This window comes from Mya arenaria, chromosome 17 (assembly GCF_026914265.1).
Source record: "Mya arenaria isolate MELC-2E11 chromosome 17, ASM2691426v1".
Taxonomy (NCBI): Eukaryota; Metazoa; Mollusca; class Bivalvia; order Myida; family Myidae; genus Mya; species Mya arenaria.
In genome coordinates, this window is record NC_069138.1 from 12,262,917 (window position 1) to 12,281,275 (window position 18,359).

The window sequence follows — 18,359 nt, forward strand, 5'->3', positions numbered from 1 at the left end:
ACCCTCGCTACCGTTAAGCCAACGCTATAGGAACGCCGGCTTCAGCGGTGCACCGCTAAGGCAACGCCAGTGTTTTCGATTTTTCTCCCATTTTTTGCGCGGTGACGAGCGTTGTCGAAATTCGGTCCCCTCTCCCTACCGTTCAAGGAACGCTCCAACAAAGTTCGGGCGGTGTGCCCGGGCCTATAATAGACAATATTTTATATAAAACATGATCGTAGAGAAAAGCTAAATTTTGACAAGTATGGACGAAGTTACATTCAAATGCATGTCATAACTATACATACGATACTTTCTTCATTTGTGAAATCTGCTTTTAGGGCAATTTGTTGAGATATTTTACTTTATATTTTACTTAGTGGGCAGGGTTTGAAATCAGAACCACACTCTAGTCAAAGAGTAAATTTTGAACAACCCAATCGTCCAAGTTCAAAACAAAAACACGAAATGGCACAAATCAGGCATCGAATATTTCCTTGTTGGTCAATTAGACGTAGAACTTATTGCGCAGATTAATTGTCATTTTTTGAAAACTGTCCTAGTTCAATTCTTTGAAAATGGCTATTATATAAATATCTAATACGTAATTTCAAAACACAGTACAATCGACCTGATATCTTAAGTTACTGCGCAGTAGAGATTAATAGTCATGTTTTCAAAACTGTGCTAGAATTTAACTTAATAAACATACGATATTGAGTAATTCCGATGTGAAGATCAGTTATATGTTGTCTATATTATGTTTAATTGAATGTTGTTCGAGACATAGTTTATAAATAATTGTAAACTAGCACAATTAAATATGCAAGGTTGCATTCCTGAAAAGCACAGATTCTTCTTACAAATTAGTTCATTTGTTCACATTTTACCCTTTCCATAAAAATGATTAATATCATTTAGGGGAAAACCTGTTTGTTGTTGGTAGATGGTAAATAAACCCCGAGCCGTCCTGGAGCAGTAGAGGACCGTGATTATCAGCTACCAGCTCTTGACTTCAGGTAAGCGATTCTTTTATTCACCTTGAATATAAGTAATGTCTTTTTGACTCTCAAAGTAACGCGCGGTTTAATAAACAAGTTGAATGTTCATTTAATTTAATAAGCATAGTCTTATTTAAAAGCCTTTTATATAAGAAATCCCTTTTTTTAAATGGGTTTAATGTATGACTGTATGTGGATTAATATAATCTAATTTTTTCCATTCCCCTCGATGATACACAAAAACCATTACAAAGCATAAGTATTGAATGTTTGGGTTTATTTTGTGTTGCACTTAATGTTAAAATGAAAAGTTTGTTTGTTCTTTGATTCTTCGATACAATCCCCCCAAACAACAACGGCAACAGCAACCCCTCCCGGGAAAAAGGAGGAGAGCCATAAAACGGGTTTCAATGCACGGCCAAGAAAACTATATGTGGAACTTTGATAATATTCAGAAGATGATGATGATGATGATGGATACTTTTTCTTCTGAAGTTCGATGAAATTTCGGAATTGCAACCCGAAACTGATATAGAAAATGTAGATTCAATTGGGAAAGCTTTTCAAAGCTTGGAAGAAATCCTTCCCGCTCACACCTCCGAACAGTGAACATGCCATCATTGGTCAGATGAAAAAGGTGAATAATACTTTGATGCCAACTATTTACAAAATTTTGCGAGCATTTTGCAGCATTCTGAGTATTGGGTAGGGATCATAGCTTACGAGAAGTGGACATTGTTAACACCGAAGAAATGTTTACAAGCAATATACAGGAAGCAGGCGGCCGTTTAGTAGCCAAAATATTAAGTCATTTCAGGGTTTCTGGACTAAACAACCTTCTGATTTTGTCCTCGGAGTGACAGCTGTAGTAACATTGCTGTATTCGATCGCTGCAATGACGTACTACCAAAATTTACATGAACACTCAGGCATGTGTCTTTGTTAAGTCCAATGAAAAGTGAAAGAGGTGTGGCTCTGTTTCGATGTGTTTTCGCAGCCTAGCTGTTCCACTTGCTACGGTGGTTTCCGGTGGGTTTCTGTCGTTGCCGATAGTATCGAGTCTATGTAAAATGGACGACAAACAAATGGAGGGTTAAGCAGACATAACAACCGGGAAAACTCGTATCGCTCGTACATTCTTGCTTATTAACAGAAAAAAACACATCGTTATGGTTATAAAAATGTACATTAAGCTAAATGTCAGCCTTTTGCAAGAAGAATTGTTGTTGGAGCGGATAATTCATTGCCACATGTCCCTATGACGAAGAATGACTGCAGCTTTTTTGAACACATTTCTTCACGTTGAAACGGTTGACATGCAGGATGGGAACAAACGAAACCAAATGCGGACTGCTGATCAAGTGTGATACTGGACAAAGATGTAACAGTATCAAAAGATTGGATCTATGTTTTAAGCCATCGGGTGCATATGTTGGCAGCCTTCAAACTAAAAGAATCCCAAAATTAAAACTACAATTTAGTAATGTTGATTTTTGAGAACTTTGTATTTATTTTTTTACAAGAAATGAGTCGAAAATATGATATTATCAATAACTTGAAGAATAGCAACTTCGAAATGTTTTAATGAAGACATAATGAAATATAAATTATTATCAAATCTTCATGATTTTCATTTGTGAACTCTGCAATTAAGGCAATTTGTTGAAATGAAAATATTATTTTCGTTTTTTTTTTTTTAAATAGGTTTCGAAATAAGAACAAGGCACTTCAAAAAGAGTAAAATTGACGATAGAACAAAGCCTGCAAACAGTATTTTTTGTCGGTCAATGTGACCTAGATATCTCTAATAATGTTCAGCACAGGTTTATTATCATTTTTTGAAAACTGTACAATTTTAATTCGTTGAATATGGTTAAATAATCATCTAATACGTAATTCCAAAACACTGATCAATTGACCTTGGTTTCTCATTTACTTGAGCAGTGGAGATCTTTCGAGTTTCAAAACTGTTCTAGAATTTGACCTTATAAACAGATACAGCGTAGTTTCGAAATACAGATCAATTGCATGTTCTCTATTTTTAGGTATATTCAAGGGTATTCGTGACATCGGTTTTTAAAATTTTAAACAAGATCACTTGAATATGCAAAGTGGCATATCTGATCGTTTTGTGAAAATCATTTTCGGGAAAAGTGCGTAGGTCGATATTAGATAGTTTATAAAGCCCAGCCGCCCTCGGGCAACATGATAGCGATTGCCTGCAGTCTGTTGTAATCTTCAGGTAGGGGATTCTTTTATTTTACTTTGCTTTTGTGTCTTAAACCATTTGAAAGCCTTACATGTGTGCATGTTTTTTTGCTGTTTTCTTTTTGAAAAGATCATTACGTAAATAAGTAACGTTTCTAAGCTTAATGTGCAACCTTCAATAAATGAATTTATTATCATAATCAATTTTATTTAAATAAGCATTATACTACTTGAAAGCCATCGAAATATGAAACTACTCTGTTTAATGGGTCAAATGTACGACCTGTATTTGGATCTTAATTGGAGCAATTTATGTTTCTATTATAATTTGTCCTTGTTGAAAGATATTCTGCATTAAGATCCTTTGACTACTACGATAGGGCTTTCCTTTGTAGTTTCATTCAATTTCTCTCATTATCATTATAACATATCAATGATCGTGATGTTATTATGTATACATTTATTGAATGTGCGGGCGTTTTTTGTATTTGTTGTAATATATAGATTAGCTGAATATGTGTTGATTTTAAGCAGTCGAAAGAACAAAAACGGTTTCTAGCACAATAAGCTGCATTGCAGAATCTATTATAATATTCAAGCAGATTTTTGTCAAGTTTGAATGACGGATTGCTTTTCTCAAGAACTGCTATAAATATATCTCTCTAAAAGAGTTTGAGGTGTATGCTTGTTATTTCTCTCGACATTTGAATATTGTTTAAACAAAATGTCAAAATATTGCATCGAGAATTATATTGTATTGTGCCAGCAAGCCATTAACACATTTGACGGAAACTGTTAATCTTTGAAACGTTAAATTAAAAGTTGTCATTAGCGTTTTATTTTGTTTACTTTTTAAAGCGATTTAACGGATCAATTATGGAGTGATTATATTTTCACGCTTATTTGCAATATGATAAGCTGTTTAGGGTTACGCTCTGGTCGTTCTTTTTACATAATGGGAGAAAAAAGAATAACAGAGATAAGGTTACAATTATTGAAATAAATAATGCTCTTTAGGTGTAAATAAGAGTAATGAATTGCGTGAATGATGTCAATATCGGGGATCCGTCGGTCTCCACACACCTTAACAAGCCCAACTGCGTTCATAACCCACTCAATTCAGTCCTTAAATTTCCCCCAAATATTAAGACGGGGTAAATTTTTCCTGCGGGTACTTGTTTTTCATGCAATCTAAGTTAACGCAAATACATCTTAAAGCAGTATGTGCTCTCGGCTGTTATTGGATTGTTGTACAGTTGAACGGTAAAAATTTGACAAATTAACATTTCAAAATATACGAAGACGCAATGTATGTCTAATAAGTACATAGTTATTTTATAAAAAAATATAGCTGAAATTTCTTGACAAAATGCTGCCTGATAAGGAGTAAGCACTTTTGATACGACGTTTATGTCGGATTTGACTATTTTGATTTCAGTCTCATCATTTAAGCGGAATGTTTTAGACATGAGTTATAAAGACAATGCTTTTATTTTGTTGCACAACTGATATCATATTAGATTGTACTATGTTTATGAGTGTTTTTTTTCTTTCGTTTCTTTCGTAAGTTGACTTAACTCAAATACTGTATATATTTACCTGCTTTTATACCTTCAAGCAAAAATAAGCTGCAGTTTTTCAAAAATTGATTGAGGTAAAAAAGCGACATGCTAAATTGGAATAAAAACTGTTTAAACTAAATGCTACATTTATCGAATATAGGCGTTTGCTTTATTTGGCCAGGGTTTGGATTTGTCTCACTCCGATCAAGAGTTAAAATGTTTTTATCGACTATCAATAGTAAACAATGTTATCGCATCAATAGTTCCTGTATAATGGGTACCTCTGTTGTCAATAAACAATTTTCATTATGACAAAGAATTAAAGCACTGCAGAATAACGCTATATTTTCTATCACCGTAATCATAGTGTAGTGGCTATTTTAAAGCACTTATCAATGCTTCAGTGCTATATCATAGTCTTGTACGGTCAGCTCTCCGAATCTCATGCAGTTTTCAAAGGAACTAATTTTCACCAAAATACTAACCATACCTTCTGTGAGGAATAAATGAAGAAACAAACAGAAGTCCTATCTTACGCATTAAATGTCATCTGTTCGATCTCAGTAGTATAGGCGTCCTCCTTGTTATGAAACACTCTTCGTGTTAAAGGGCCTAGACACAAGATGATTGAACTGTAAGAAATAAGAGGAAATGGTACACACTTGATATCGATGTGTGCAAAGCACTGATTAAGTAAGATGTTGTATCACATCGCTTACGACACATTTATCCGTGCAATGCTGTCTTTTCCGATTTCGGGACTTAATGGTGTCTTAGCCTCTTACATAGAAATAATTAATCATTTGAATGGCTTAAGTATCGTTTTCTCTGGTCTTTGTTTACAAATGCATGACCAGAACATAGTATGAGAATAAAATTACTACTACAACTACAGCTACTGCTACTGCTTCTGCAACAACTGCTTTTCCTTTTTGTTTTTGCAACAACAACAACAACAGCTACTACTACTAGTAGTAGTAATAGTACTAGTAGTAGAGGTACTAGTACTAGTACTACTACTACTACTACTACTACATCTTTTACTACTACTACTACTACTACTACTACTACTACTACTACTACTACTACTACTACTACTACTACTAATACTACTACTACTACTGCTGCTGCTGCTGCTGCTGCTTCTGCTTCTGTTGTAGCTGCTTAGGTTGATACTGCTGCTTCAACTGCTGCTGCAGTCGACGCTGCTAATGATGATACTAAGATAGTATTAAATATAGATAGTACTTTTAAATATGGATTTTTTTCGACTTAAAACCAAAAGTGTAATGCGACACAAGTCATTTTGTATTAAAGTAACCCTCTTACTGTAATTTATTTCAGCAAGAATGGCTACGTTTTTATGAGATACAACTATTGCAACCAAATATTATATTTAAAGCTCATGACTTTGGTTACCAGCCATCATGATAAGCACTTCTTCCTTTTTTGATGAAGCTAGAAAGGAATTTAGCGGTTTGCAACAAAATTATAATAAAGAAGATGCAGCCTCAATTGAGGCAGCTATTCAACGCATTGAACAAACTCTTCCCGCTGAAGCCTCCCAACATGGAACATGTTATCATTGCTCTGAAGAGAAGAGAGTGACTGATACTTCTATGCTAAAACGCGGACAGCACATAACAACTCCAGGAGGAAAGACACGCAAAATAAGAAGTCGGGTTCCAAAATTTCCTTTTCTGTACAAACACCATGCCATTATAACAAAGGTAGTTGTCGAGGATGAGCATAGGGTCCGCTTAGGAACAATACATGTAAATAACAAGGAGCGTCACGTTACGGAGAAAGATGTTTGCTATGACCTCCGGGAAGATTACGTATGGATTGTAAACTATAAGAGAGTGCAACGTACATATGAAGATGTCGCACAAGCAGCTGAAAAACAACTAGCGAATGCGGAGCCGAATAGATACAATGCATTTAAAAGAAATTGTGAGCATTTCGCATCATGCTGTGTATAAGGAAGAGATCACAGCTTACAAGTGGATTCCATTTTTAGCAGAGCAACACAAACCGCAAACAAACTGCAGGGACCAGGCGGTCGTTTAATAGCCAGAATAGTAGCTAAATTCACTTCAGAGTTTCTGGACGAAATTGCCTTAGGAGTAACGGCTTCAAAATGTATTTCTGGAATTGTCCTCGGAGGGACAGCTGTAGTAACGTTGCTGTACTCCATTGTTATGACAATGTACTACCGAGACTTGCATAAAAGCTCAGAAATGTGTCCTTGTTGTCTACGCAGGAAAGTGTTGGAGGTGTGGCTCGGTTTTGCGGTGTTCGCCTCAACATCTGCTGCTACTTTCTGCATGCTAAATCTAGCTATCCCTCTTGCTACAGTGGTTACCAGTGGACTTACTGTCGTTGTGATACTTCTGTCACTGTACACTCAGTGGGAAATGCCGAAGATCGTGCGGGCAATCTACAGTCCATTTGACATCGAGGGCAAACGAGTGATAACTCTTGAAGAGATACATCTCGGTGAAGTCGTGTCGTTTGAGTACTGGTTCTTCAAACATTATGGCATAGTAACAGAAAAAACATCTTCTGGGGTAAAAATTGTACATTATTCCACAAGTCATCCTTTTGCAACAAGAACAATTGTTGAAGAGAAGTACGCACTGTCACATACCCCCATGATGAAATATGACTGCAGCCATTTGGAAAGATATACTCCAGAAGAAACGGTTAGACGTGCAAGGATGAGAATAAACGAAACCAAATGGGGACCGGTGGTAAATAGATCAGATCAGATGTGCTACTGGGCAAAGATTCTACAGTTTCAACCTACTTACGGAAATGCCCACAGTAGTCTACCAGTCGAAATGATGCTAGGAACAACTCATATACATCTTGCAAGCGAAATTGAGGTCGGAGACCATGCATTTCTTAAGAATACTGATGGTATAGTATGTCGGAAAGAGGATACTACAGGATCAAGAACATTTGGCATACATTTGGTTTGTTGCAGACTTGGAAAGTGCACTATGCGTTTTTTTTTCGGTCGACCTAAACGTCGATCGGGTGACGGTTCAACAATACCATCAAGCGTTTTGCAGACCTAAGAGAGAAAGAGCCGCCATGGCAACACATCTGATCGATGAGCCTTGCATGGAAAAGGTGTTGTTTCTGAAAAAGTCAATCTGTGAGCAAGATTAAAAATTCAACACAGATGCAGGTATTTTTGGTTGTTGTTTTCTTTCCATCTAAGTCACATGAGAACGAAAAAATACACAGTCGTTGAGTTATTGTGGTCGCCAAACTTTGCTGAGGTATTCGGCAAACCATAGGCGACCTTTGGATATCTGACAACTATATAATGATTTAATAGTATTATATAAAAAGAAGTGATATGGCCCCTTGTTACCGTGTCTTTAACGCTTTTGGATTGTAGTAATGCAAAATTGTCCTTTATGAAGTGATATCAGTTTTTGGTTAAGTTATATATAAATATTTTTATATTAATAATTTGATCTACAAAGTACATAAGGTAATGAACTATACACCCTGGTACTATCAGCAGTCATAACCTTCTTAAAAATACCAACAACGATTGTCTGCTTCATATTTCAGATAAAGATATGCATCCCGACACATTTCTAGAGAAATCGCCAAAGAACAAGCACAACAGCGGGTCTTGTTATAGCCTGTTTGAAAGCCCTACAGATGTAAAGATATTGTTATCAAAGATACTGATAACAACTTGATATCATGTCGATTTCGATAAGGTGTGTCGGATCAACGTGGTTTTGATTTTGGTTTGATGTTTTTTACCGATTTCCGGCGGTGACGGAAAATGAGACCTATGTTTTTTTATTTTTTTTATTATTTCTTTATTTCGTTTCATTACCTTAAAATGTCGATTATGATTAATTCGGTTATATAAATGACGTAAATCATGTTATAATGAATGAACAAACACTCCACACGTTGATGCATAAATGTTTAAAAACTAGTAGTATTCAATAAACCCTTTCATGGTGACATGAACGATTCAACTACAATCATTTTCATTAGCTTTGCAATCATCATTTTGTTATGCATGTTTTTGTATGGTATTTCTCATTCCATTTGACGCATTTGATTCTAAAATACGAATAATTTGCCGACAGCGAGACGATCTAAAAACGCTTGCCTTCCTATAAACCAATTTTTAAACCTGTTCAATTCCTGAGTGATCAAATACTTGATTAAACATACTCCGACATGCATACAAATACCCCTATTTTATAGACGTAGACCGAATATGCAAACCTCTACAATAGATCAGATCATATGATTAAAATGATATGTTAAGTACATTGAGTATAAATTATTTGTTATATGAACTCTTACATTTTAATTAGATTATTTGACTTGCGTGCGTATTAATATAATGTTTATCTTTCTTTTCCATTCGACAAACATTTTATATTCTTAAATAATTTTTGCATTACTGACACTTACAGAGTCATGCATATACAATGATTCTTTGCAATATGTAACCAAACTAGGCATTAAACTAACAGTAGCACATGAGTGCATATTTAAGTAGATTTTTTAAGCTCACTGTATATGCGTTTTGTATAGACTGTCTGATAAACGGATATTTGTTTAAATAATTATAATGTTATGAGAACTGTTGTAGCTATCTCGTAATATAGTTGCACAAAATAAGTTAAAAGAGACAGTATACACGTAAATTACAATGAATATAACATACTTTCATAGTCAGGTCTTTAACAACCCTAAAAACAAACTTTGATTAATCGCTTACAAACATGAATTATTTCGAATTACTTAACTTAAGTAGATGTTTTTATACTTATTCGTTAGTTATGCTTATTTTTGGGTAATGATCTCATTTTGTATTATATATGCATTGATTTAGCTTAAAAGTTTGTATTGAATATTTTTTGTTAATGTTGACCATTGCCTTCATGAGCTTTTGTTAATAAATATTGAATCATGAAATCTTGACTCTTGATATTGAATTATATAATCAATTTGAGCCTTGTAAAAAGGCGAGTGTCATTAGGTCATTTGCCCTTCTGTCTGTACGTCCGTCCGTACTACCTCATGTCCGTCTGACCGTTCTTTAATATTGCATTATACATAGAGAGCCACCGTGGGTATAAACTTCAATAACATAACTCTAACGTATATAGTTGCCAGAGCAATAAACAAGTTACTGCCCTTTGCGAACTTAATTAAATAATTGCAAGACTTTTCACAATTCCTTGGAAAGATTTGGAAGCAATAAATAAATATACGTCGATAAAAACTTGACTGTAAAACTTGTACAATAGCTTTTTGCAACTCATATGCCGGATGTGGATAGACGAAGGGCCTTCCAAGGGATTATTGTCATTACTCTTATTCCAAATAAGAAGCTAAACACGCTTTACGTGGTATTCAAGGTTATAAACAATACGAATTTGAAATATCTAAGCTATTGACGATCCCAATAAAGCATTTGAATAAGACTTTTACTCGTTTAAGAAGCGTTTCCTAAAGTGAAGCGGTAAACAACAATTCGTGTTATAAAAACCAGACATTTCGTTATGCACCAGTCAATTGTAACCACGCCCCCCCCCCCAGGTCCGGGGAATAGTGGGGACTTTGACTTTCGGTCCAGCCAACCCCGGGTAAAATCCCTATCCTGCGGGAACGAACTGGTGGTAAAATCACTGCCAAATGCCCCCGAATCCCAGGGAGCCTATGTAAGACCTATTCCCCGCTATATTTTGCTCGAAGACAAAACCACCGCATTCACCCGGCACTGCGGGGCCACCTGAAAAGTAAAAACACAACCCATTTTCCCGGCTATCCCCGGTATACCCCCGGACCTAGGGTGGCCATGGGTCCTTAAGATAAGTATATCAACGCGTAGTCCGTATTGAAATAGCTTTGTATGTGTTTTTCACCGTCAGCTGTTTCTTGCGAATTGAAGACATGGCGGGAAGTATCAAGCTGTTATTTCTTTTAATTCGTATCTTATTTCAAGTTTTTCAAAAACGTAATTAAGACACATATCACGATCTTTCATTTCAGAACATTTCAACTCTATCGAAGGAATTTACTTAAAGTCATGATAATTGAGTTAGTCCACCGTGGCCTCGTCACATTTTCCTATATACCGACGTCTATTCACCACTATCAGAAAGCTTGCCAGAGATGGCCGAGCGGTTTCAATCGGCAAAGCACGGTGGTTTAATGAAAACAGAGGTTTTATCAGTTTTAATCAATACTTTAGTATGCAACGAAAGAAAACCTGTGAGTGGTGCATATGTTTGCTGATTTCTGTTTACAAAGGCAAATGGAAAGTTAAAACAGCCCACAGCATGCTAAAACGGTATTATGACGAACTGTATTGTTAAATTCAATGGTGACAAGACAAATAACAATGCAGTATGAAAATTAGTTCGCCAAGGTAGTGTTCTTTTGACTTTATATTACTTGGTTTACACATCTTTAAATTGAGCAATAATGGCTGCTCTGTAATATGTTCTAAGGCCGGCAACAAAACAAATGCTAACGACATTGCTCTAGGAGTATTATCGCCCCTGAACCAATACATAACGATGGACATAAAATAACGCTTTCGTGTAACATTGGAAATTGATATGAATGTGACAATTGAAAAACATATCGCCTTAAGCAAGAATCGTGATCTCTCAAACTTGTTCTGCGAGAAACTTGGTGTTAAACAAATTTCAAATATAAAATGTGAACCGAATATTCAAGAGAGATGTGCACAAGCAAATGCGTTCTCCTTCTAGTATTCTAGAAGTTTTCCATTAATATTTGCTGATCCTTATGCTTAAAAGTCAATGTCTGAGCGAAATGCGGTATAATAATACAGGTAGATGTATTACTACTCTAAATCGACGTCAACATCTCATTTTTAATATACATCCAGGGAGTTACATTCGACCTAGATCAGATATGTGTGAGTCCCTGTTTGGACTTAGCAAGTTGTTTCCCTTAGTTATTATCAGAACAGAACAGAACAGAACATAATTATATTAGAAGTAAACCATCACAGTACATAGTCAAATAATATCAAACATATTTAGAAATATGATTTCAACAAGTAACATAATACAGAACACATGTATCACGTGACTCTATTATCAACTTGCCTCCATATCTATATGAATGGCCGTATGAGGACACGGATAGGCTTATACACGCTTAACTTGCCCCGAAATCTATATGAATGACGGAATGAGGACACAGATAGGATGATGTACGCTCTACTTGCCCCCATATCACTATTTACGGTCGTATCAGGACACGGATAGGCTAATACACGCTGACCTTACCCCCATATCTCTATTAATGGCCGTATGAGGACACTGCTAGGCTGATACACGCTCAATTTGCCCCCATATCTATATTAATGGCCGTATGACGACACGGATTGGCTGATACACGCTTAACTTGCCACCATATTTATATGAATGACCGTATGAGGCCACAGATAGGCTGATTCACGGTCAACTTACTTCCATATCTATAACAAAGGCCGTATGAGGACACCGATAGGCTGATGCGTTGTCAACTTACTTCCATATCTATATCAATGACCGTATGAGGACACCGATAGGCTGATATTAGGTCAACTTACTTACATATCTATATCTATGACCGTATGATGACACGGATAAGCAGATATAAGGTCAACTTACTTTCATATCTATATCAATAACCGTATGAGGACACAGATAGGCTGATGCACGGTCAACATACCTCCATATTTATATGAATGGTCGTATGAGGACACAGATAGTCTGATACAGGGTCAACCTACTTCCATATCTATATAAATGACCGTATGAGGACACGGACAGGCCAATATACGGTCAATTCACTTTCATATCTATATCAATGGTCGTATGATGACACGGATAGGCTGATATACGGTCAACTTACTTCCATATCTATATGAATTACCGTATGAGGACACAGATAGGCTGATATAAGGTCAACTTACTTCAATATCTATATGCATGACTGTATGAGGACACAGATAGGCTGATAAACGGTCAACTTCCTTCCATATCTATATCAATGACAGTATGAGGACACAGATAGTCTGATATACGGTCAACTTACCTCCATATTTATATGAATGACCGTATGAGGACACAGATAGGCTGATACACGGTCAACTTACCTCCATATTTATATGAATGACCGTATGAGGACACAGATAGTCTGATATACGGTCAACTTACCTCCATATTTATATGAATGACCGTATGAGGACACAGATAGGCTGATGCATGGTCAAATGACCTCCATATTTATATGAATGACCGTATGAGGACACAGATAGGCTGATATACGGTCAACTTACTTCCATATCTATAACAATGGCCGTATGGGGACAAGATAGGCTGATGTACGGTCAACTTGCTCCCATATCTATATGAATGACCGTATGAGGACACAGATAGGCTGACATCAGGAAAGCAGGCACTTAATTTATCATTGCATAACTTTAGTATGCTAAAAGCCAATATTCAAGACGAAACTACGAAAATGGCACGAATCAGCCATTAAACATTACTTTGTAGGTCAATGTGACCCAGACATTTATAATATTTGCGCAGATTTATTGTCATTTTCTGAAAACTGTACTAGTTCAATTCGTTGAATATGGTTAAATAAACATCTAATTAGAAATTCCGAAACACAGATCAATTGAACCTGATAACTCAAGTACTTGCGCAGTGGGAAGTAATTATCATTTTTTGAAAACTGTGCTAGAATTTGGCTTATTCAACAGGCGATATTGGATAAATGAGATATACAAATCAACACAACGCCCTCTATAATATCATTGTAAAGAATGCCAATTAGATAATATACAAGCAGGCGAACCTGAAATACACTGGCAAGGAAGTTAATCTATTTTAATCAATTTCCTTGAAAAGTTGTGAAATGATATTTTTGAGAAAAGTCCGGAGGTCGTTGTATTTTGTATTTCATGTAATGTGACGATGAGATGTTTGTTTGTTTTTTGGGACTTCGATACAAAACGAACCCCATTAAAACAAAAACAAAGTAAAAAAACAAACAAGAACGGTCTTTAATAATTTCTACATGTCAAAGAAAACTGTTGATGAAGTTTACATAATGTTCAGATGATGATGATAATAATAATTATCAATACTGCTACGGTAATGTTTTTCTATTTTTCCGACTTTGCGCCAAATTTCTCATAAAGCGTCACAAATCATGACCATTAAAGAGAGTAAAGATCTGACAGTATTTTTTCAGCTATTTCAGCAAGAATTGATACTTTTGGATGAGTCACGGCAATTGCGATTAGATATTATACGCTCATCAAGTTACAAGTCATGCCAAGCCCTCCGGCATATTTCACTGAAGCTCGAGAAGAGTTGCAACCCGAATCCGAACTCAATATAAAAACTGCAGAATCAATTGGAAAATCTTTTCAAAGCTTGGAAGAAACCCTTCCCGCTCAAACCTCTGAACAGGGAACATGTTATCATTGCTCAGAAGAGATAAAGGTGATAAAAACTTCGATGCTGAAAAGAAGACAACACATAACGGTTCCTGGAGGGAAAAAACTCGAAATAACGAAAAAAATAAGAAGAGTTATTCCAAATTTCCCTTTTTCGTATAAGCACCATGCCATCATAACAAAAGTAAATGTCGAGAATAGGTTTAAGGTGGGCTTAAAGATAATACATGTCGATACATCGGATACGCATCACGTTACGAAAAAAGTATTTAAGAGTTCAACTTTCAAATAAAGATGTTGCAAAAGCGGCTGAAAAAGCATTTTCTGATGGGTTGCCGAATGGATACCAACTATTTACAAGAAATTGTGAGCATTTTGCATCATCCTGTGTATTAGGAAGAGATCACAGCTTACAAGTAGAGGACGTTTTTAACAGCGTAGAAGGATTTGCAAAAAAAACTACACGTACCAGGCGGTCGGTTAGTAGCGAAAATAGTAGCTAAAGTCATTTCAGAGTTTCTGGACGAAGCTGCCTTAGGAGAAACATCATCAAAAAGCATTTCTGGAATTGCCCTTGGAGTGACATCTGTAGCAACATTGATGTATTCCATTAATATGACGATGTACTACCGAAAGCTGTACGAAAACTCAGACATGTGTCCTTGTTGCTTCCGCAGGAAGGTGACGGAGGTGTGGCTCTGTTTTGCGGTGTTTGCCTCAACATCTGCTGTTACGTTCTGCATGCTTAACCTAGCTATCCCACTTGCTACAGTGGTTACCAGTGGATTTACTGTCGTTGTGATACTTCTGTCACTGTACACTCAATGGAAAATGCCGAAGATCGTGCGGGCAATATCGAGTCCATTTAAAATCATTGGCAAACAAGTGGAGGGTTTAGCAGACATAAATCCCGGAGACGTTGTTTCGTTCAAGTACTGGCTCTTCGAACATTTTGGCATAGTAACAGACAAAACATCTTCTGGGGTTAAAATTGTACATTATGCTACAAGTCATCCTTTTGCAAAAAGAACAATTGTTGAAGAGAAGTTCGCACTGTCACATACCTCCATGATGAAATATGACTGCAGCAATTTGGAAAGATTTTTTCCACAAGAAACGGTTTGACGTGGCAGGATGAAAATAAACGAAACCAAATTGGGACTGGTGGTAAACAGATCAGATCAGATGTGCTACTGGACAAAGGTGCGACAGTATCAACCGACTGACGGAAATGCCCACAGTAGTCTACCAGTCAAAATGATGCTATGAAAAACACATCTTGCAAGCGAAATTGAGGTCAGAGACCATGCATTTCTTAAGAATATTGATGGTATAGTATGTCGGAAAGAGGATACTATAAGATCAGGAACATTTTGCATATATTTGGTTTGTTGCAGATTTGGAAAGTGCAATCTGCGTTCCATTTCGGTCGACCTAAATGACGATTGGGTTACGGTTCAACGATACCATCCAGCGTTTTGCAGACCTAAGAAAGAAAGAGCCGACATGGCAACACAGCTGATCGATGAGCCTTGCATGGAAAAGGTGTTGTTCCTGAAAAAGACAATCTGTGAGCAAGATTAAAAATTCAACACAGAATTTTGTTGTTGTTTTCTTTCCATCTAAGTCACATGAGAACGAAAAAATACTCAGTCGTTGAGTTATTGTGGTCGCCAAACTTTGTTTAGGTATTCGGCAAACCATAGGCGACCTTTGGATGCCTGACAACTATATAATGATTTAATAGTATTATATAAAAAAAGAAGTGATATGTCCCTTTGTTAATGTGTCTTTAACGCTTTTGGATTGTAGTATTGCAAAATTGTCTTTATGAAGTGATATCAGATTTTGGTTAAGTTATATATCAACATTTTTATATTAATAATTTGATCTACAAAGTACATTAGGTAATGAAGTGTACACCCTGGTACTTTCAGCAGTCATAACCTTAAAATACCAACACCGACTGTCTGCTTCATATTTCAGATAAAGATATGCATCCCGACACATTTCAAGAGAAATCATCCAAGAACAAGAACAACAACGGGTCTTGTTATAGCCTGTTTGAAAAATCTACAGATGTAAAGATATTGGTGCCAAAGATACTGATCGCAACTTGATATCATGTCGATTTCATTTCGATAAGGTGTGTCGGATCAACGTGGTTTTGATTTTGGTTTGATGTTTTTTACCGATGTCGGACCGATTTCCGGCGGTGAAGCAAAATGAGAACTATTTTGTTAATGTGTGATTTTTTCATTTCTTTATTTCTTTCCATTACCTTAAAATGTTGATTATGATTTTTTTGGTTATATAAATGACGCAAATCATGTAATAATGAATAAACAAACACTCCACACGTTGATGCATAAATGTTTAAAAACTAGTTGTATTCAATAAACCCTTTCATGGTGACATGAACGATTCAACTATAATCATTTTCATTAGCTTTGTAATCATTATTTTGTTATGCATGGTTTTGTACGGTATTTCTCATTCCATTTGACGCATTTGATTCTAAAATACGAATAATTTGCCGACAGCGAGACGATCTAAAAACACTTGCCTTCCTTTAAACCAATTTAAAACCTTTCAAATTCGTGAGTGATTAAATACTTGTTTAAACATACTCCGACATGCATACATGTACCCCTATTTTATAGACGTAGACCGAATATGCAAACCTCTACAATAGATTAGAACATATGATTAAAATGATATGTTAAGTACACATAGTATAAAAATTTTTTATTTGAAATCATTCATTTTACTTAGATTATTTGACTTGTATATCGCATGTATATTGTGTGGTTCATAAGTATTCATTAGTGTAACGTTTTTTATTGTAAATTTGGTACGCACGAATATGTCTGATAATGTGTTAAATAAGCAATGTTTAACTTTCTTTTCCCTTCAACAAACATTTTATTTCATTCTTGTGTATATTTTAGTAGATTTTAGGAGATTTTTTTAAGCTCACTGTATGTGCGTTTCGTATAGACTGACTGAGGTAGGGAGTTACGGATATGTTTAAAAATAATGTTAGGAAAATTGTTGTAGCTATCTCGTAGTATAGTTGCACAAAATAAGTTAAAAGAGACAGTATACACGTAAATTACAATGAATATAACATACTTTCATAGTCAGGTCTTTAACAACCCTAAAAACAAACTTTGATTAAGCGCAAACAAACATGAAATATTTTGAATGACTTAACTTAAGTAGATTGGGATTTGTTTTATACTTATTTGGTAGTTTTGCTTATTTCTAGGTAATGATCTCATTTTGTATATGCATTGATTTAGCTTAAAAAGTTTGTATTGAATATTTTTGTTAATGTTGACCATTGCCTTCAGGAGCGTTTGTTAATAAATATTGAATCAAGAAATCTTGAATCTTGATATTGAATTATATCTGTGTCCTCATACGGTCATTGATATAGATATTGAACCAAGTTGACGGTATATCAGCCTATCCGTGTCCTCATACGGTCATTGATATAGATATTGAAAAAAGTTGACCGTGTATCAGCCTATCCGTGTCCACATACGGTCATTGATATATATATGGAAGTAAGAAAACCGCGTATCAGCCTATAAGAAAAGTTGACTGTAAAACTTGAACAATAGCTATTTGCAACTCATATGACGGATGTGGATAGACGAAGGCCGTCCAAGGGATTATTGTCCTTACTCTTATTCCAAATAAGAGGCCAAACGCACGTATTCAAGGTTATAAACAAAATGAATTTGAAATATCTGTGCTATTGACGATTTCAATGAAGCATTTGAATAAGACTTTTACTCGTTTAAGAAGCATTTCTTAAAGTGAAAGTCGGTAAACAACAATTCGTGTTTTAAAAACCAGACATTTCGTTATGCACCAATCAATTGTAACCACGCCCCCCAGGTTCGTGGAATAGTGGGGTCTTTGACCCTGTGGGGACGAACTGGTGGTAAAATCACTGCCAAATGCACTCGCACCCCAGGGAGCATATACAGGGCCTATTTCCCGCTATATTTTGCGCGAAGACAAAACCACCACATTTACCCGGCACTGCGGGGCCACCTGAAAGGTAAAAACAAGGCCCATTTTCCCGGTTATCCCCGTGAT

General features: G+C 36.0%; 1 long non-coding RNA gene across 3 annotated transcripts; it reads left to right on the plus strand.

Annotated features, from left to right (window-relative positions):
* The first annotated feature begins 1,194 nt into the window (after positions 1 to 1,194).
* On the plus strand, positions 1,195 to 9,721 carry LOC128224125 (uncharacterized). Of its 3 annotated transcripts, none has more exons than XR_008259441.1 (4): positions 1,603 to 1,617; positions 3,026 to 3,222; positions 6,095 to 7,946; positions 8,342 to 9,721. It is a non-coding gene; the product is annotated as an uncharacterized LOC128224125 (long non-coding RNA). The 3 variants fall into 3 exon arrangements; XR_008259440.1 differs by lacking the exon at positions 1,603 to 1,617 and adding an exon at positions 2,389 to 2,403 and having other exon boundaries at positions 2,685 to 3,222; XR_008259439.1 differs by having other exon boundaries at positions 1,195 to 3,222.
* Positions 9,722 to 18,359: the final 8,638 nt, after the last annotated feature.